Here is a 17,578-nt window from a genome sequence, read left to right on the forward strand (position 1 = left end):
ATCTGCTTCTGCTTCCCAGGTATCTTCTTCAACGGACTGGATCCACCAAATAACTTTGACTAGAGGGAATTTTTTGTTTCTCAGTCTACGAATCTGATAATCAAGGATTTCGACTGGAACCTCTTCATAAGAGAGATTGTTCTGAATATTTAGGCCCTCTATAGGGACTAAAACTACTGGGTCACCTATGAACTTCTTAAGAAAGGAGACATGAAACACTAGATATACTAAAACTAAGTCTAAAGGTAACTCAAGCTCGTAAGCTACCTTTCTAAAATGGCTCAGAATTCGGCAAGGACCAACATATTAGGGACTGAGTTTTCCCTTGTTTCCAAACATCTTCACTCCCTTCATAGGAGAGATTTTCAAATACACATAATCAACAATCTATACTCGAGATCCTTTCTTTGCACATCTGCGTACGATTTCTGTTGGCACTGGGCTATCTTAAGCCTTTCCCTGATCAACTGAACTTTGTCTAAGGTATCATATACTAGGTCAAGTCCTACCACTGCGGCCCCACCTACTTTAAACAAACTAATGGGAGACCTATATCTCCTTCTATAAAGCACCTCGAATAGAGCCATCTGAATGCTGGAATGATAGTTGTTGTTATATGCAAACTTAATCAAAGGCAAGTGGTCATCCAAACTACCTTTAAAATCGATTGCTCATTCCCTTAGCATATCTTTTAGTGTCTGGTTGGTCCTTTCTGTATGACCATCTGTCTGAGGATGAAAGGCTGTATTAAGGTGGACTTGGGTAACAAGACCCTTCTGAAATGTTTTCTAGAAATAAAAGGTAAACCGGGTACCTCTATATGAAATAATGGATAACGGAACTCCGTACAATCTGACCAACTCTTGGACATAGAGCTTGGCTTAGTCCTCGGCTAAATAAGAAGTACGGAATGGCAGGAAATGAGCTTATTTGGTCATCCTGTCTATAATGACCCAAACTAAATAGTTCTGACAATGAGTACGAGGTAAACCCATCACAAAATACATGTTCACCTCTTCCCACTTCCAAGTGGGAATACTAAACTCCTGCATAAACCCACTAAGTTTCTGGTGCTCAATCTTAACCTTCTAATATGTTTATCACTTAGCTACGAACTCTACAATGCTCTCTTTATTCCACTCCACCAATAGATCTCCCACAAATCATGGTACATATTAGTGGCCCCTGGATAAATAGAGTAACGCATACTATGCACTTTTGCAAGAATCTGCTATCTCAGGTCATCTACACCTAGCACATATAACTGACCTTGACAACGCAATACACCATCTCCCCCTTAGAAGAAAATCTCTATCTTCTAATCTCTGACTGATTCTTTCAACTTAACTTGGCTGGAATCCCCATCCTATTTTTCCTTCACCTTGAAAACCAGAGATGATTCTGAACTACTCTGCACTCATACACTACCTTCTACTGAATCAACTAAGTGAACACCTAGTCGGGCAAGCTAATGAACTTTCTAAGCTGACTTTTCTTATTATCTTCTACATGAGCAACACTACCCATAAACATCCTACTAAGAGCATCAGTAACTACATTGGCCTTACCTGGATGATATAGGACACTTATGTTGTAATCTTTCAGCAACTCCAACCACCTTCTCCGATGGAGATTTAGGTCTCTCTAAGAGAACAAATACTGCAGGCTCTTATGGTCTGTGAATACATCTACATGCAATCCATACAAATAATGCCTCCAAATCTTTAAGGCAAATACTACAGCTACAAACTTAAGATCATGAGTTAGATAGTTCTTTTTATGGGGTTTAAGATGTCTAGAGGCATAGGATACAACCTTACCTCTCTTCATCAAAATACACCACAACCCAACTCTGGAAGCATCACAATATACCATAAACCCATCTGAATCATTTAATAGAGTCAAGACTAGAGCTGTAGTGAGTCGAGTCTTCAACTCCTGAAAACTCTTCTCACAAGAGTCTGACAACTGAAATTTGACTTTTTTCTGAGTCAATCAGGACATAAGGGATGCAATAGAGGAAAATCCCTTAACAAATCATCGGTAATAGCTAGCCAAGCCCAAGAAATTTTTGATATCTAATGGAGAGATAGGTCTCATCCAGTTTCTCACTACTTCAATCTTTTAGGGATCAACTCTAATGCCATCACAAGAAATGATATGGCCGAGGAAAGCTACTGACGTTAGCCAAAATTCACACTTACTGAATTTGGCGAATAGCTGATGGTTTCTGAGGGTATGCAATACTATTCTGAGATGGTCTGCATGATCATGCTCACTGTAGGAGTAGACGAGAATGTCATCTATAAAAACTATAATGAACATGTCCAAATACTGCTTGAACACACAGTTCATCAAGTCCATAAAAGTTGTTGGGGCATTGGTAAGACCAAATAACATGACTAAGAATTCAAAGTGACCATACCAAGTTCTAAAAGCTATTTTTGGGATGTCGTATTCTCTGACTCTGAGCTGATGATAGCCTGATCTAAGGTCTATCTTAAAAATATAATTGGCACCCTGAAGTTTGTCAAACAAGTCATCGATTATGGGAAATGGATACTTGTTCTTGACCGTGACTTTATTTAGCTAACGGTAGTCTATACACATTCTGAGAGAATCATCTATCTTCTGTATGAATAGAACTGGTGCTCCCCATGAGGATACACTGGGTCTGATGAATCCCTTATCTAAGAGATCCTTTAACTATTCTTTTAATTCCTTAAGTTCTGCTGGAGCCATTCTATATGGAGGAATAAAGATGGGCTGAGTATCTGGAAGAAGGTCTATTCCAAAGTCAATTTCCCTCTCGGGAGAAACTCCAAAAAGATTTTCGAGAAACACATCTGGAAATTCATATGCTACTGACACTGATTTAAGATTAGGGGTTTCTGAACTAGTGTCTTGGACTCAAACGAGATGGTAGACACATCATTAGATATCATTTTTCTTGCCTCAGGTAGGAGACAAGATGACCCCTAAGTGTTGAAGTACTACCCCTCCACTCTAGGACAGGTTCATTCAAAAGCTAAAAATGGAAAATTCTATTCTACAATCAATTAAGGCATAGCAGCAATAAAGACAATCCATGCTGAGAATGACATCAAAATCGATTGTCTCTAATTCTACTAAGTTTGTTGAAGTGACTTTTTGGGATACCATAATTAGATAGTTCCTGTATACCCGTCGGGCTATGATAGATTTACCCACTGGGATAGAGACTGAGAAATACTCTACTAGGATTTTGGGGCTGACTCTGAAGTCGACAGCTATACATGGAGTTACAAAGGAAAAAGAAGCTCCTAGATCTAGTAAAGCATAAATATGTAAATGGAAAACTTGCAATGTATCAGTGACCACATCAGAAGAACTTTCCTGATTCTGTTAGGACTGAAGTGCATAGAGTCTATTTGGGCATTATCCACTGGTGGCATTGGAAGCGGCACCCTGCTGATTCAGGCGACCCTGGGAACCTGACTAAGGACAATATCTGACTTTATGACCTGGCTTTCTATACCCAAAACACACATCGCTACCAACTCTGCAGATACCTTGGTAGTTTCTGCCATATTTCAAGCAAAAGGGATTGGTTCGAGCATTACTGACACTACCCTGAGGTTTAGAGCCTGATGCCTTATCTCTATTACTGTCTTTTAATTTTAGTGCTGGAGCACTGGCTGAGAACAAAGCTAGAACTGAAGATTTCAGGCAAAACTGAGAAAAATTTCCACCCTCTGACTTAGGCTGAGCGAAGTTAAAGATACATATTCTTGCTCTCTTGTTTTCCCTCCCCTTCTCTCTATTCTTAGCCTTCTCTATCTGCTAAGCATGGACCATGATCCTGGATATGGACATCTCTTTAATTAGCATCATAGTTGTAAACTCCTTGACCATATTGTTAGACACACCTGACACAAACTTACTCATTTTTTATCTGTTGTCTGTTACCATATGAGGGGTATATCTGGCTAATAGAGTAAACTTGAGAGAATACTATTTCACCGTCATGTTGCCCTGCTTCAAATTAATGAACTCCAGAACCGTAGCTTCCTTAAAATACAGTGGGAAGAATCTATCAAGAACAGCAATGGAAAATTCCTCCCATTCCACGAGCCTTACATTTGCGGCCCTTTTTGCCTTCCACTGCTTGACCCGTGAGTTAGCCATATCCTATAACTGATATGCGGCCAACTCGGCACTCTCACTAGCTGTCATACCCATAATATTCGTAACCTTATAGAACTGATCAAGGAATTCCTGTGGGTCCTCATCTGACTTAGACCTGGTAAACGACGGGGATTTATTCAGGTGAAATCCTAAATTCTGGATGTAACAGTATTAGCCACTGGGTAGGCTAGAATGGAAGATGGGCATTCATACTAAGCTACTACTAAATTGGCTAGAGTAGTAAATGGAGCCTTAAATTCCGTATGGGAGATATGCTCATCTAGAGGATCTTCCTAGACGGGATGTGGGGCTGGCTAATTTCCTATCCTTCTTCTATTTTTCTTGGAAGGCATGCTCTCTAAATGGAAGGGAGAAAGGGATTAGACTGAGAGTTTAATTTGAGTTTATGCTAATTCGCACGATATCTCATAGCCTCATATTCATAAGTGTGGCGCGCTACACACCCATGAGCAAAACTCTAATTGATATGGCTTTTAGACTTCTTAGGACTCTGTTGAACCTTAGGCTTTGATACCAAGTTTTTAATGCTCCGAGTCTATACCCCGGATGCTACACAGTGCTAGCGACCCTGAAGGACCATTAACTAACCCATGACTGGTACCTGCTATGAGCACTGAATAATAGTAGTATTGTAATAACAATATAACTAAAATAAATGCATAAATATTCCACAAGGTTCAAATCTGAAGTAAATACTGAACATCCATACTGAAACTGAATATCTATCTAAAAACACTCTAGTCTGAAAAGCCTCTACTATCTGAACATGGAGTTTATGAGACAAGTCCCCAACTAACAATGACTACTAAAATAAACTAAATACTAACAACTAAAATGATAACTTTGTCCTCAATCTATAAGGACTTACCACTAAACCTGCTGCTGATAATTTAGGGTCCTAAGAGCGATCAGGAGCCCGTGCGTCTGAACCTATGATATAAGACATCAAAGCGCAAAACAAAAGTATGCGTCAGTACTTTGAATGTACTGGTATGCTAAGTAAGGTATGCTAATATGCTTGGGTTCATATGCATGAACAATAACTGACTGAATAACATGAGTATAGCTGAATGAGAGTACATGCATGAATATGTGAACGATAACTGAGACCATGATAACACTGGATACTGAGTTCTAAATACTGATTAACTGATATGTAAGTTTACTTATACTATATTACTGTTACCTGAGTGACAGTATCTGACAGTCCTGATTCTGTGGAACTGTGCTGAGTTTTGTACTGAACTGAGTGACTGTGTCTGACAATCCTAATTTTTGTAGAATTAAACCGAGTTCTATAATGAGACTGGAACTAAAATTAAGACTATGGGAGGTAATCATCTAACCGATATACCACTTCTCTGACTGATTTGGGGTCCAACCTGTAACCCCAATTAGAAGGCTGTCAGCACCGTGCCATGGGTAAAGACAAGCTGAAGAGTCACCCTTATCTGGCAGGTGTTCATAATGAGAATGGTGGTACCTTCAACTGGTAGGTTAAAACAAATCATCAACCCTCAACTGGTAGGTTAATGTCTTAACCTACGCTGGCTACGTAGTTCTGGAACATAAGGGCTGCTTCTATGGGTCACACCCTCTACTGACAAGTGAGTCCCCATCCTTGGGTCCACTTGGTGCTGAATCTTACTCCCAACTGAATAGACACTAGACTAATTTCTAAACTATTCTAAGCTAGGATGAACTATTACAGATCATACTGTTTAACTGAAATGAACTAAACTGAGTTCACTAGGTTCTGAACTCATTACTGACTAAGACTGGGGTTGATTACTGTACTACTGATCATGATACAACCGAGTCTATTCTGTAAATACTATATCTCTAGGTAAATAGCTAGATTTTTTGGTATTAGATACTCCCAGGACTCGATAGCATAAATTATAAGACATAGCATAATCTTGATACATGATAACTAATTACTTGGTCACCATTCATTCATTGGGTATTTTGACAATCACTTGCATGACATGAACTTGTATACATGCTAACATGATATGATTTCACTATTCAACTCACATGAACAATTCATCAAACATTTGGAGGACCTAGCATATGCACATAATACTAGACAATAGGTGAGCATCACAATTTCAAATACCAATTTTACAATTTAAGGGTTTTAGCCTGAATCCACATGATACTACACACATGATAAATAATTTCACATGGATCTTGCAAATAAATCATGAACTAGAAACCCCATTAACATGATAGTCATGAACATAATCAAATTTATTCATGAAATTCATTAAATCCATTTATTTATATTTTCAAAAGGTTTCTTGAACTCCAAGGGTGGAAGGAAGCCTTGGATGAACACTTAACCAACCTTAATTCTTGAATTCTGAAAGATTGATGGTAATTTCTTGAGTCTTGAATTTGAATTTAAATCTCCTAGGGTTTGTTCTTGAGAGCAACTTGTGAAGAATGAATGAATTTTGCTCTTAGGAGGGTTTAATTTTGTGTTTTGGGGGCTGATAGACATGGGAAAAAAAACCTAAATACCCCTAAGGATACGGCTTTTTAAAGACTGAAATCTAGACTAGCGACATGCCGCGTCGATTGGGTCGATGCGATGGTTGATGCACCACATTGAGTCCGCATCAGTTCACTAGAAATTGGCACTAGGGAGCTAGGAAAAACTTTTATCAACGTGATAGATGATGCGGTGCATTGGGATCGTGTTGATTCACTGGTTTGGGCTTCCAAATGATCTTCAAACGAAGTACGAGAAATCCAAAACTTATTCGAGAACACCTACTGATATTCCTGCTCATGAATAAACCTAAAGGTCAATACTTTAAGGTCATAAATGTCTTAAAATAGAGTCGCCAACTTATGAAGGCTAAACTAACACTAAGTCTGAATACTTAGCTAAAACTTTCTAAGTCTGAGACACATTATTAAGCTTTAAAGGATTGAATTAAGCTTAGGATTTTGCAGGGTCTTATGACACTGGATCCTTTACAAAGGAGAACCTTTCATCTAATTGAACTGTGTTCCAGTGAAGAACATTAGACTTATCACAAATAGTATTAGAGCATGGATACATGAAAAACTGGATGAACAGCTGAAAAGTCTAAAAGTAAGGCCAACTTATTAGAAATCTCCTAAATTGTCTAAAGTATCTTAATAGGTCTAATGTACCTCAGGCTAATCTTGCCCCTCTTTTTGAACCTCATCATGCCCATTATGCGTGGCATACAAAATCAACTCGATAACCAATCCTAAGCTTCAAAGCATGAAGCCTCTGATCCACATAACTCTTTTGCCTAGTCTGGGTTGCCTGAAGCCTATCCTGAATCACTCAAGCTCTATCTAAAGACTCGCGAAGCAAGTCAGTACCAAGGGGTCTAACCATTGAAGTCTCAAAGAAACAAATCTTATATCGACAATGCCTACTATACAATGCATCAAAGGGTTCCATCTCAATATTCAAATAGTAACAATTATTAAAAAAAACTCCACAAAGGCTAAATATTTCTTCCACTGAACTCTGAAGTCCAGAACAAATGTACGTAGCATATCCTACAAAATCTAAATAGTCTACTCCAACTGACTGTTGGTCTAAGGGTAGAAAAACATGCTAAGGTCAAACTGAGTACCCAACTTTTCCTAAAATAACTGCCAGAAGCTAAAAGTGAATATTGATTCTCTATTTGAAATAATAGACACAGGTAGCACCCAAGAAGACGAACTATCTCATGAACATAGATATATGTTAACCTCTCAACACTAATGGAAATCTAAATAGGGATAAAATGGGACTATTTGGTCAATAAATCCATGATGACCCAAGTTCTATCAAAATCACGAGAAGTAAAAGGTAACCCACTCACAAAGTCTATAGTGATTCGCTCCTATTTCTACTAAAGAAAGGGTAATATCAAAGAAAACCACCCAATCTCAGATGTTTGTCCTTCACCTGCTAAAAACACAAGTAACAAACTACAAAGTTTACTGCATCCTTCTTCATACCATTCCACTAGTAATGTTGCTTTAAATCACGATACATTTTGGTCACCCATAGATGGATAGAATATCTGGAATAATGTGCCTCCTCTAAAATTAATCTCACCATCCACCAACTCTCAACACACAAACTTAGCCATCAATCCTCAAATTTCCATTAGAATCAAGATATGTCGACTTAGACTTTCCACTCAACACCTTATCTCAAATTACCCTTAAACTATTATCATCGAATTGGTGAGCTCAAATCTGGTCCATTAAAGAAGATCTAGAATCAACAAAGGCAAAAATATATTTGGGTGTCAAAATATCAAGACTAACCATTTGGTTAGCTATAGACTGAGCCTCTAAGTCTAAATATTGCTTCTAAGTTAAGAGATGAGCTAAAATCTCCTTACTAGGCGACTTTTACCTCAAGGAATCTACGACCGCATTAGCCTTACTTGGACAATAAAGAATAGTGAGATCGTAATCCTTAAGCAACTCAAGTAAACACTATTGTTTCATATTAAGATATCATTGATTGAAGAAGTACTAGAGGCTATGATGATCTTAGAAAATCTCGCAAGGAACTCCATACAAGTAAGGTCATCACAACGTCAACATAAACACTATGACTGCCAACTCTAAGTCATGGTAGGGTAATTCTTCTTATAAGGATTGAACTAACGAGTGGCATAAGCAATCACCTTACCCTTCTACATCAACATTGCACCTAAACCAACACCTAACGTATTATAAAACATAGTAAATCCCATGCCCTCTTTGGGCAAGGTCAAAATAGGAGTAGAATTCAATAACTCCTTGAGCTCTTGGAAGCTCATGTCACAAGCATTCTACCACTAAAAAACAACTTTCTTTTGAGTCAACTTGGTTAAAGAAAAGGCAATAGATGAGAAGTTCTCTACATAAGCCCAATAATAACCCGTTAAACTATCAAAACTCCAAATCTTGTTAGGAGAAGTAGTTCTATCCCAATCACGAAGTGCTTCTACCTTGGTCGGATTAACTATAATGCATCCTTAGTCACTACATGACCTAAGAAAGAGATAGAATCCAACTAAAACTTACACTTGGAAAACTTGGCAGAAAACTTCTCATTGTGCAACCTCTGGAGTACAATCCTCAAGTGTGTCAAATGATCGACCTCATTCTTGGAATAAACTAAGATGTCATCTATATATACAATACAGAAAAGAGAGGAGATATGGTTGAAATGCCCAATTTATCAACTCTATGAACATTACAGGGGCATTTGCTTGATTCAAAAGACATGACCAAGAACTCATAATGACTATATCGAGTCCAAAAAGCTTCTTTGAAAAATCCAAAGCTCTAATCTTCAATAGATGATACTTGAAACTCAACTTAATCTTGGGAAACACTGAAGCACACTGAAAGTGGTCAAATTTATCATCCATGCGAGAAAGAGGATACTTGTTCTTAATTGCTACCTTGTTAAATATATATAATCAATACACATATACATAGAACTATTCTTTTTGCACCAAGACAGGATCACCCTAAGGATATACACTAGATTTAGTAAAACACTACGTCTAATAAACCTGTTACTCAACAAATCCTACAATTGTTTTTTCATTTTCTTTAACTTAACTAGGTCTATCCTATAAGGAGAAATGGAGATGGGCTTGGTGCTTGGCTCTACATCAATAGCTAAATCAATATCCTGATCATGAGACATACCAAGCGTATCTATAGGAAACACATCCATGACCTTACAAACAACCTAAATAGAATCCATAGGAGATAGTGAGGCAACATTAGTATCACAAACATAAGCTAAATAAGGCAAACACCCTATTTATACCATACGATGAGCACATAAAATGATATAACTCCCTTCATACCCAAATAAGATTACCCTTCCAAGATAACCATGGCACAATCGATATAGCTAAGGTCATGTTTTTGGCATAATAGTCCAAAGTAGCATGATAGGGAGCTAACCAATCCATACACAAGATATGAACAAAATCAACCATATCTAGGATAATAAAATCTACCCCAAGTCTCTGACCCTCCAAAAGTAACAACACAAGATCAGTACACTCAATTCAACACTAAAGAATGTCCTACGAATGTAGAAATATGAATAGGCATAACAAGGGGCTCAGATACAATATCAAAACCAGAAGCAAAACACATAGACACATAGGAGAATGTAGATCCAGATACAAATCACATAGAAGCAGATCTGTAGGAAACTAGGATGATACCTATAATAATTGTATTAGAAGCCTCTGCCTAGGCTCTCCCACGTAATGCATAGATTTGACTACGTTCGCTTAGGGACTGAGTAACCCCATGACCACTATTACGAGATGTGACAACTCTACCTCTATAACCTCTATCAGTACTAGCATCACCCCTATCATTCTATAAAATATATCTCACTACAGATATCAAAGTAGGGCAAAGCTAAAGTTGAGAACCCTACTGAGTGGTTCATATATACATTAGGGATCATCCTTGGCCAGATGTCCAACCTCATTATATACAAAACATCCTCTATGATCAAAATCAATTTTAGGGGACACAGACAAACTAGGAAAACTACGCTGGCTTGAAGAACTTAAACTGGAACCTCTACTAGAATAATCTAACTTCTGGGTACCAGAAGCCGTAGAACCTAATGGTCTACTATCTGATCCTTTTAAAGAAGCCTAAATTGGCCTACCATGATAATTACGAGAACCTTCACTACAAAAATCTCTACCTTGAGAGGCATGACTACTAACCTCACTTTGATGACTCACCTTCTTGGTGCCTTCCCAAGTAACTTAGGTAACAGACTCAATAAACTTGGGATGCTCAATAATACTTTGAAATGAAGCCCCTAAAATAACAATATGGATAGTAGACAGCTAGTAATAAACCTCTATCCCTTTTATAAAATTATGAATCCTTTCAGACTCAATCAAAATATTGGCGGCTGAATATCTCAATAGATCATAGAAGAAGCAGACTCATAATCGACAATAAACATGAATCCCTACTCCAAGTATTCAAACTTATCACACACCTAATCTCTCAAGCTATATGGAAAAAACCTTTTTAAAAAAGCCTTTGGAAACTAGGAGTAGGTAAACCCAAAGGCCTATAACTGAACAAGGACCTCCACCAATATCTAGCTACATCCACTAATTAATTGGTAGTACAAGCAACTATATGAGACTCAAGGGATCCAAGATTATGTAAATTTTGCTGACAGTTAATCAGAAGTTCATGGTCATCTTTGACATTCACTTCTTTAAACATTGAAGGAGCCAAATGAATAAACCTATCAAACCTCATCTAATTATCAAAAGATATCACTGTACCCAAACTAACTAGAGGACTAATATGTCCAATGGGTAATAAATCCACAAGTGGGGGTACCGTAGATAATTGTTGTACCTCTAAAAAAGGAATTGTTGAATCGTGAAGGGTACACCACCATTCTAAGAACTCAGTCCCTGAGATTATGATAAAATAAATAAAATAGTAACAAACCAAAACTAGTAGGAATTAAAAAAACACAGTGATTTACGTTGAAACCTCCTTGCTCAAGGGAGGAAAAACCATGGCTTGCCCTTACAAGCACTCAAACTTTACTATAATCAAAACTCATTGATTAAAAACTCCAAGAACTTAACTCTAAGTTCTATTGGTTAAAATACCTCTACTACAACAACCTCTACTCACATTAACAACCTTACAATTGACTAACTCTAATCGGTTGACTTTTGGTAACTCTACCTAAATACTCTAGTATCAAGAGAAAGACATTACTCTTATAAGATGAGTAATTTATTTACAAAGCAAGACTTCACTTAAGAATAATTAACCTTGATGCACACACATAGAGAGAATTGAAACTTGAGAAAAAAAGTTTTCGTTGTTTCTTTGATTCACCAAATTTCCAAAAACTAGTTGAATGAAAGGAATTATTTTTTATTTATAGTAATGGATAAATCAGGGTTGATTTTTTATTGGACCAAGTGCCACAATGGGTACACTGCACTCATATATAGTTAGTTGCACTAAAGGACAAAACTGTACAAAGTGTGATAGCTGTACCACTTTATAATGAGCTAGGGACCTGGTCCTTTAAAGACAACTTATCATCATCAAAACATAAAACATCAATTTACCCTTTTTCAATGATGACAAACCATAACCTTAAATCATCAAAATTCATTCAATCATCAGAGCACCCGCTACTCATATGTGTTCCCCCTATCACCATACATCCTTCTATTGTGTTCTCCTTGTCAATATTCACCCTATTTTATAGCCACATCAATATCACACAAACTTAGCATAGAACATGGTCCCTGCCACAATGAATTCAGTATTTCTACTTTTAACATCATTCAAAAGAAAGAACAGTAAACCAAGAATAGAATAAGCACAAATTGGTTAACTCATGGTTATTGGGGCAATACAAACATGAATGAACACTTAAGTAAAAAAGACAAATAATAAACACAAAATAAAGAATTCATTCATATGAAAAGGGATTAGTACCTCTATAGCATACCAAAATATACAACATCTAAATCTTGAAAAATCCACACTGGAATCAAGGACAGGAAACTGATACGGGAAAGGATTAAGAGTAGGAGAGATAGGGCTTAGGTAGATGGAGGTTTAGGAAAGACAGGCTTTAGAAGAATTTCCATTCTAGCACTTGCAGTAGCATAAGAATCCAACAGCTGCTTTGTTAGGTCCTTCACTTTGGCATTCACACTTTAGACCTTATCAGTAAGTGCTGAAACTTTCTTTTTTAGATCTGTATTCTCTACACTAAGTGCTTCATTGGCACCTGGACCCTATATTGACAGCTACTAATTTTTAAATTTTAGTGTAAGGATTTCTATATTCTTAGTGGCTATAGCAACACTCATCTCCTCCAACTCCTTGCTCAAACTCTCTTGAACTGCTAATAGTTTTGACACTTAGGAGTTGGTCCAAACCTTCCCTTTAACACACCCATTTTCAACTAAAGTAGTTAGGGTGAACATTTTCTTGGCTTTTCCAGGAGTTCACTTTTCACAGAAAACACCAAAATAGTCAAACACCCTATTCAAAAAGTATCCACAAGGACTACCATGCCTTCCATCTTTCTCATGGATGACTTTGTACATATGTTGAATCATTAATGCAGGAAGACGTACCAACTCAAACTTTCTTAGAAATTCAATCACATATAAATCTACAGCAGAAGCAATAGTCCTTTTTTAGATCTTAGCAGCGTTACCTTATTGACAAATTCAAACACTAGTTGAAATTCTCCTTTGAGAAATTTCTTTCTCACTCTAGCCACCGATGTTCCCCCTACTTTTGATGCATATATCATGAACACTATTGAGGATTGTTATTTTAAGACAGTCCTCACACCAACAATGGGAATATCCAAAATTTTCCCAAGACTCTCTTTATCCAGTCTTATCTTCTTTCCTTGGACTAGAGTAGTCAAGCTTAGCCCATCTTCAAAAAATTCATAGTATAAAAGAATTTCCTCAATTCAGCTTTATAGGCAGAGGAAACTGGTTCTTACAAGCTCAACTATTATAGGTTTTTCAAGGATCCTAGAGTCAAATACTCTTCTAGTCAACACTTTCTAAGATTTTAGTATTTTATTTCTCTCCTATATAGACACAAACTTTTCATCCTCATCCTTCTTTCTTCTTTTATAACGACTGATTGGTTTCTCCTCTACAGCTTTTCTCTTCTTGGGACCAGGTCCCTCAGAGACTTTTTTTTTACTGTAAGTTTCTTTGTTGCATTCCAGCAGGACATCTAGACTTTGAAGCGGAGGACCTGGTCCTTCCTTCAATATGAATTTCTTTTCTTCTCTTTTCAGTTGTTGCAAAAACATCAAGATTAATATCCTCACCCTCTCCAACATCTAAAACTTCTACATTTTCATCCTCCACTACACTACCTTCTTGACTCATCTTCTCTTAGTAGTAGATGACTTTCTAGCCTTCATAGCATCCCCTAACAACTTCATCTCAAATCTCCTAGATTACTTGCTAGCCTTCATAGTTGTCCCACCAGCATCCATAACCTTTTCTTTACCCTTACTTCTCCTCTATTTTTGCATAGACCTGTTTAGTGGTGGTTCATCTTCGTCTACCTCATCCTTCTTATTTGAAGGTTTCACAAACTCACCACCTTCAATATGATCTTTTTAGGAGAGAAGTCACTTATTTTTTAACCCACACTTGCTTTTATAACCTTAAGAAACCTTTTCTAGGATTATTAGCAAGAAAAATAAAGTTTTTAGCCACCTTTAGGGAGATTAGGACTTTTAATTAGATTTATTTATCAAAGAGTTGATAAAATATGGGGTTTGATTTTAAAGGGGTTGGGTAACAATGTACATTTAGGGTTTCGGAGGGATTTGTTCTTTCTAGTTCTTTGAAGGGAAGGGAATCTTGAGAAACTTTGGGTTCAATGGGTGAATCAAAAGCTTGATTTTTATCCACCACCATAGTTGGCTCATCAGGAATTTCTATGATTTTTAAAGTTTCTTCTGGGATGGGTTCATTTGGAGGATCAGGACATTCAAGGGAAGGAATGAACTCAGATTCTTAAGAAAGATTAGAAGAAAAATCTTCTACATCTTTGGACAATGAAGGATTAGTATTTTCAATTTCATGATTTTCTGACTGGGGTGATGGGGGTTGAATATTTTCTAATTCTTTGGTAGGGCTTGAGGGAGTAGGAATTTCAACTAGTGGGAGCTTTTGTAAGAGAGTGAGAAAAAACTTCTCTTAGATGATTAGTTTTGAAGAAGATGATTAGAGAGTTAATTTGAGAGAGAATAGTAAATACAGTATTTGATTTGAATTTTAAAGGGACTAACAGTTGTCATTTTAGGGACCTTTTAGAGGAAATGACGTGTCTAGTCCTAATAGGTGCAACCCTTCACCTTTCTAGGGATTTGATAGCTTTTACTCAGAGAAAGGAATGAGGATTTTTCAGAAAGAATTTTATGCTTTTAAAGTACACAATTTTGGTACTAACATGATAAAAGGAACTAGGTTTCTCTCTTTCTTAAGTGAATTCTCAGAGTTGTGTCTATCGCATTTGTTCTTCTCGGAAGTAGTTCACTATTCGTGTATACCTGAAAAGGTATTGTACTGAGTTAGACCAACAAGTGCATACCTTATCAAGGATACCTGTCTCCAGATCATAGCCAATTTATGGAGGAAAACTGAACCATTAAGTAGTTTAGCTCATTTTGATCAGCCCCAGCCTCAACCTATTCTTTACAAATTGATTCTTGTAAAGAGCCTTTGTAAAGGTATCTACTATCTGATCCCCAGTATTGCAAGACATCATGTAAATAGCTCATTTCTAAACATTATATCTAATATAATGATGCCTTACATTAATATTCTTGGTGATATTATGTTGCACACATTGGGTTTTTTGCCATGTTAAGAGCACTTGTATTGTCACACATCGAAGGGATAGTGTCTGAAACAATCCCAAAGTCTTTCAGTTTTTATTTGATCCATTACAATTGAGCATATCAAGAGATAGCAGCCACATATTTAGCTTTAGCAGTAGATAGAGTAACTGGGTTTTGCTTATTAAAACACAGGAAATTAGAAAAGAACTACGAAAATAAGCCATTCCTGAGGTGCTTTTTCTATCCACCATATATTCAGCATAATCAGCATCAGCATAGCCTATTAGATCAAAATTGTCTATAGATGGATAGTCCAGGACCAGGTCCCCTGTACCTTTCAAATACCTAAGAATTCCTTTTACAGCTTTTAAATGAGACTTCTTTGGACAAGCTTGAAATCTGGAAAACATTCCTATATTGAATACAATATTTGTCCTACTTATAGTGAGATATAGTAAGGATTCGATAATCCATCTATACATGGTCTCATTTACAGAGGGACCGGGATCATTAATATCCATCTTTGAGCTGGTTTAAGTTAGAGTATCAGTTGTCTTAGCTTCTTCCATATTATATTTCTTCAGCAGCTCCTTGATGTATTTTTCTTGAAAAATCATTGCCCCTTAAGAGGTTTTCTTAATCTGTAGGCCTAGGAAGAAACTCAATTCAACTATCATGCTCATTTCAAATTCACTCCCTATAAACTTTGCAAACTCTTCAGAAGGAGATTCAGAGGTGGCACCAAAAATTATGTCATCAACATATATTTTGAAAATTAGCAAGTTGCTACCTCTAAACTTCAAAAGGAGAGTATTATCAATTTTCCTTTTTTAAAGCCATTTTAAAGGAGAAAATTTAAGAGTCTGTCATACCAAGCTCTAGGTTCTTGCTTCAACCCAAAGAGAGATTTATCCAATTTGAGCACATGATGTGGATAGTCCGTATCTTCAAAACGTGGAAGTTATATGACAAAAACTTCTTCCTTCAGATTCCCATTTAGAAAGGCACTTTTGAAATCCATTTGGAAGAGTTTGAATCCCATGTAGACAGCAAATTCAATAAGAATTTGAATAGCCTTTATTCTTGCTACAAGAGTAAATGTCTCATCTTATTCAATTCCTTCCTCCTAGTTATAACCTTGAATAACCAGCATTGCCTTATTTTTATTGATAGTTCCATGATCATCATGCTTGTTTTTGTATATCCATTTAGTCCCAATAATTGTTCTGTCAACAGGCTTGGAGACCAGGTGCCAGAATTTGCTTCTTTCAAATTGTTAAAGATTCTCCTACATTGCATTGATCCAATCGGCATCTTTAAGAGCTTCTTTCACATTTTTGGGCTCAATTTTTCACAAGAAGGCTAAGAAGGCCATCAAATTTTTGGCTTGATCTCTTGTTTGGATTCCAGATTCCAAAGGAGATGTCAGATTTTCAAGAGGGTGAGAGGTTTTGTGCTTACAACTTGTCATTCTAAGTTGAGTTATATCGGACCAGGACCTTGGAAATTTTGACTAGACCCTTCTTGTTCTTCTTCTTCTAGAGAAAGGGTATGTAACTGAGATCCTGAATCACCATCGGCTTCAGTATTTTCAACTACATCACTTTTTCCCTGACCATCATCTTAAGCTATATCCTCACTTTAATAGGAATGAGTTCTTCTATATCAGAGTCTTTATTTTCACCAGAATTTCTTAGCTTTTCTAACTCATCAAAGACTATATGTATACTTTCTTCCATACACAGAGTTCTTTTATTAAATACTCTGTATGCTTTGCTTATTGAGGAATAACCCACAAATATTGCTTCATCACTTTTGAAGTTAAATTTCCCTAAATTATTCTTTCCATTATTTAGAACAAAATATTTGTACCCAAATATTCTGGAATAGTCAAGTTTAGGCCTTTGTTGAACACAAGCTCATATGGTGTCTTGTTCAAGAGAGATCTAATCAAACATCAATTAG

This window comes from Capsicum annuum, chromosome 9 (assembly GCF_002878395.1).
Source record: "Capsicum annuum cultivar UCD-10X-F1 chromosome 9, UCD10Xv1.1, whole genome shotgun sequence".
NCBI classification, from domain to species: Eukaryota; Viridiplantae; Streptophyta; class Magnoliopsida; order Solanales; family Solanaceae; genus Capsicum; species Capsicum annuum.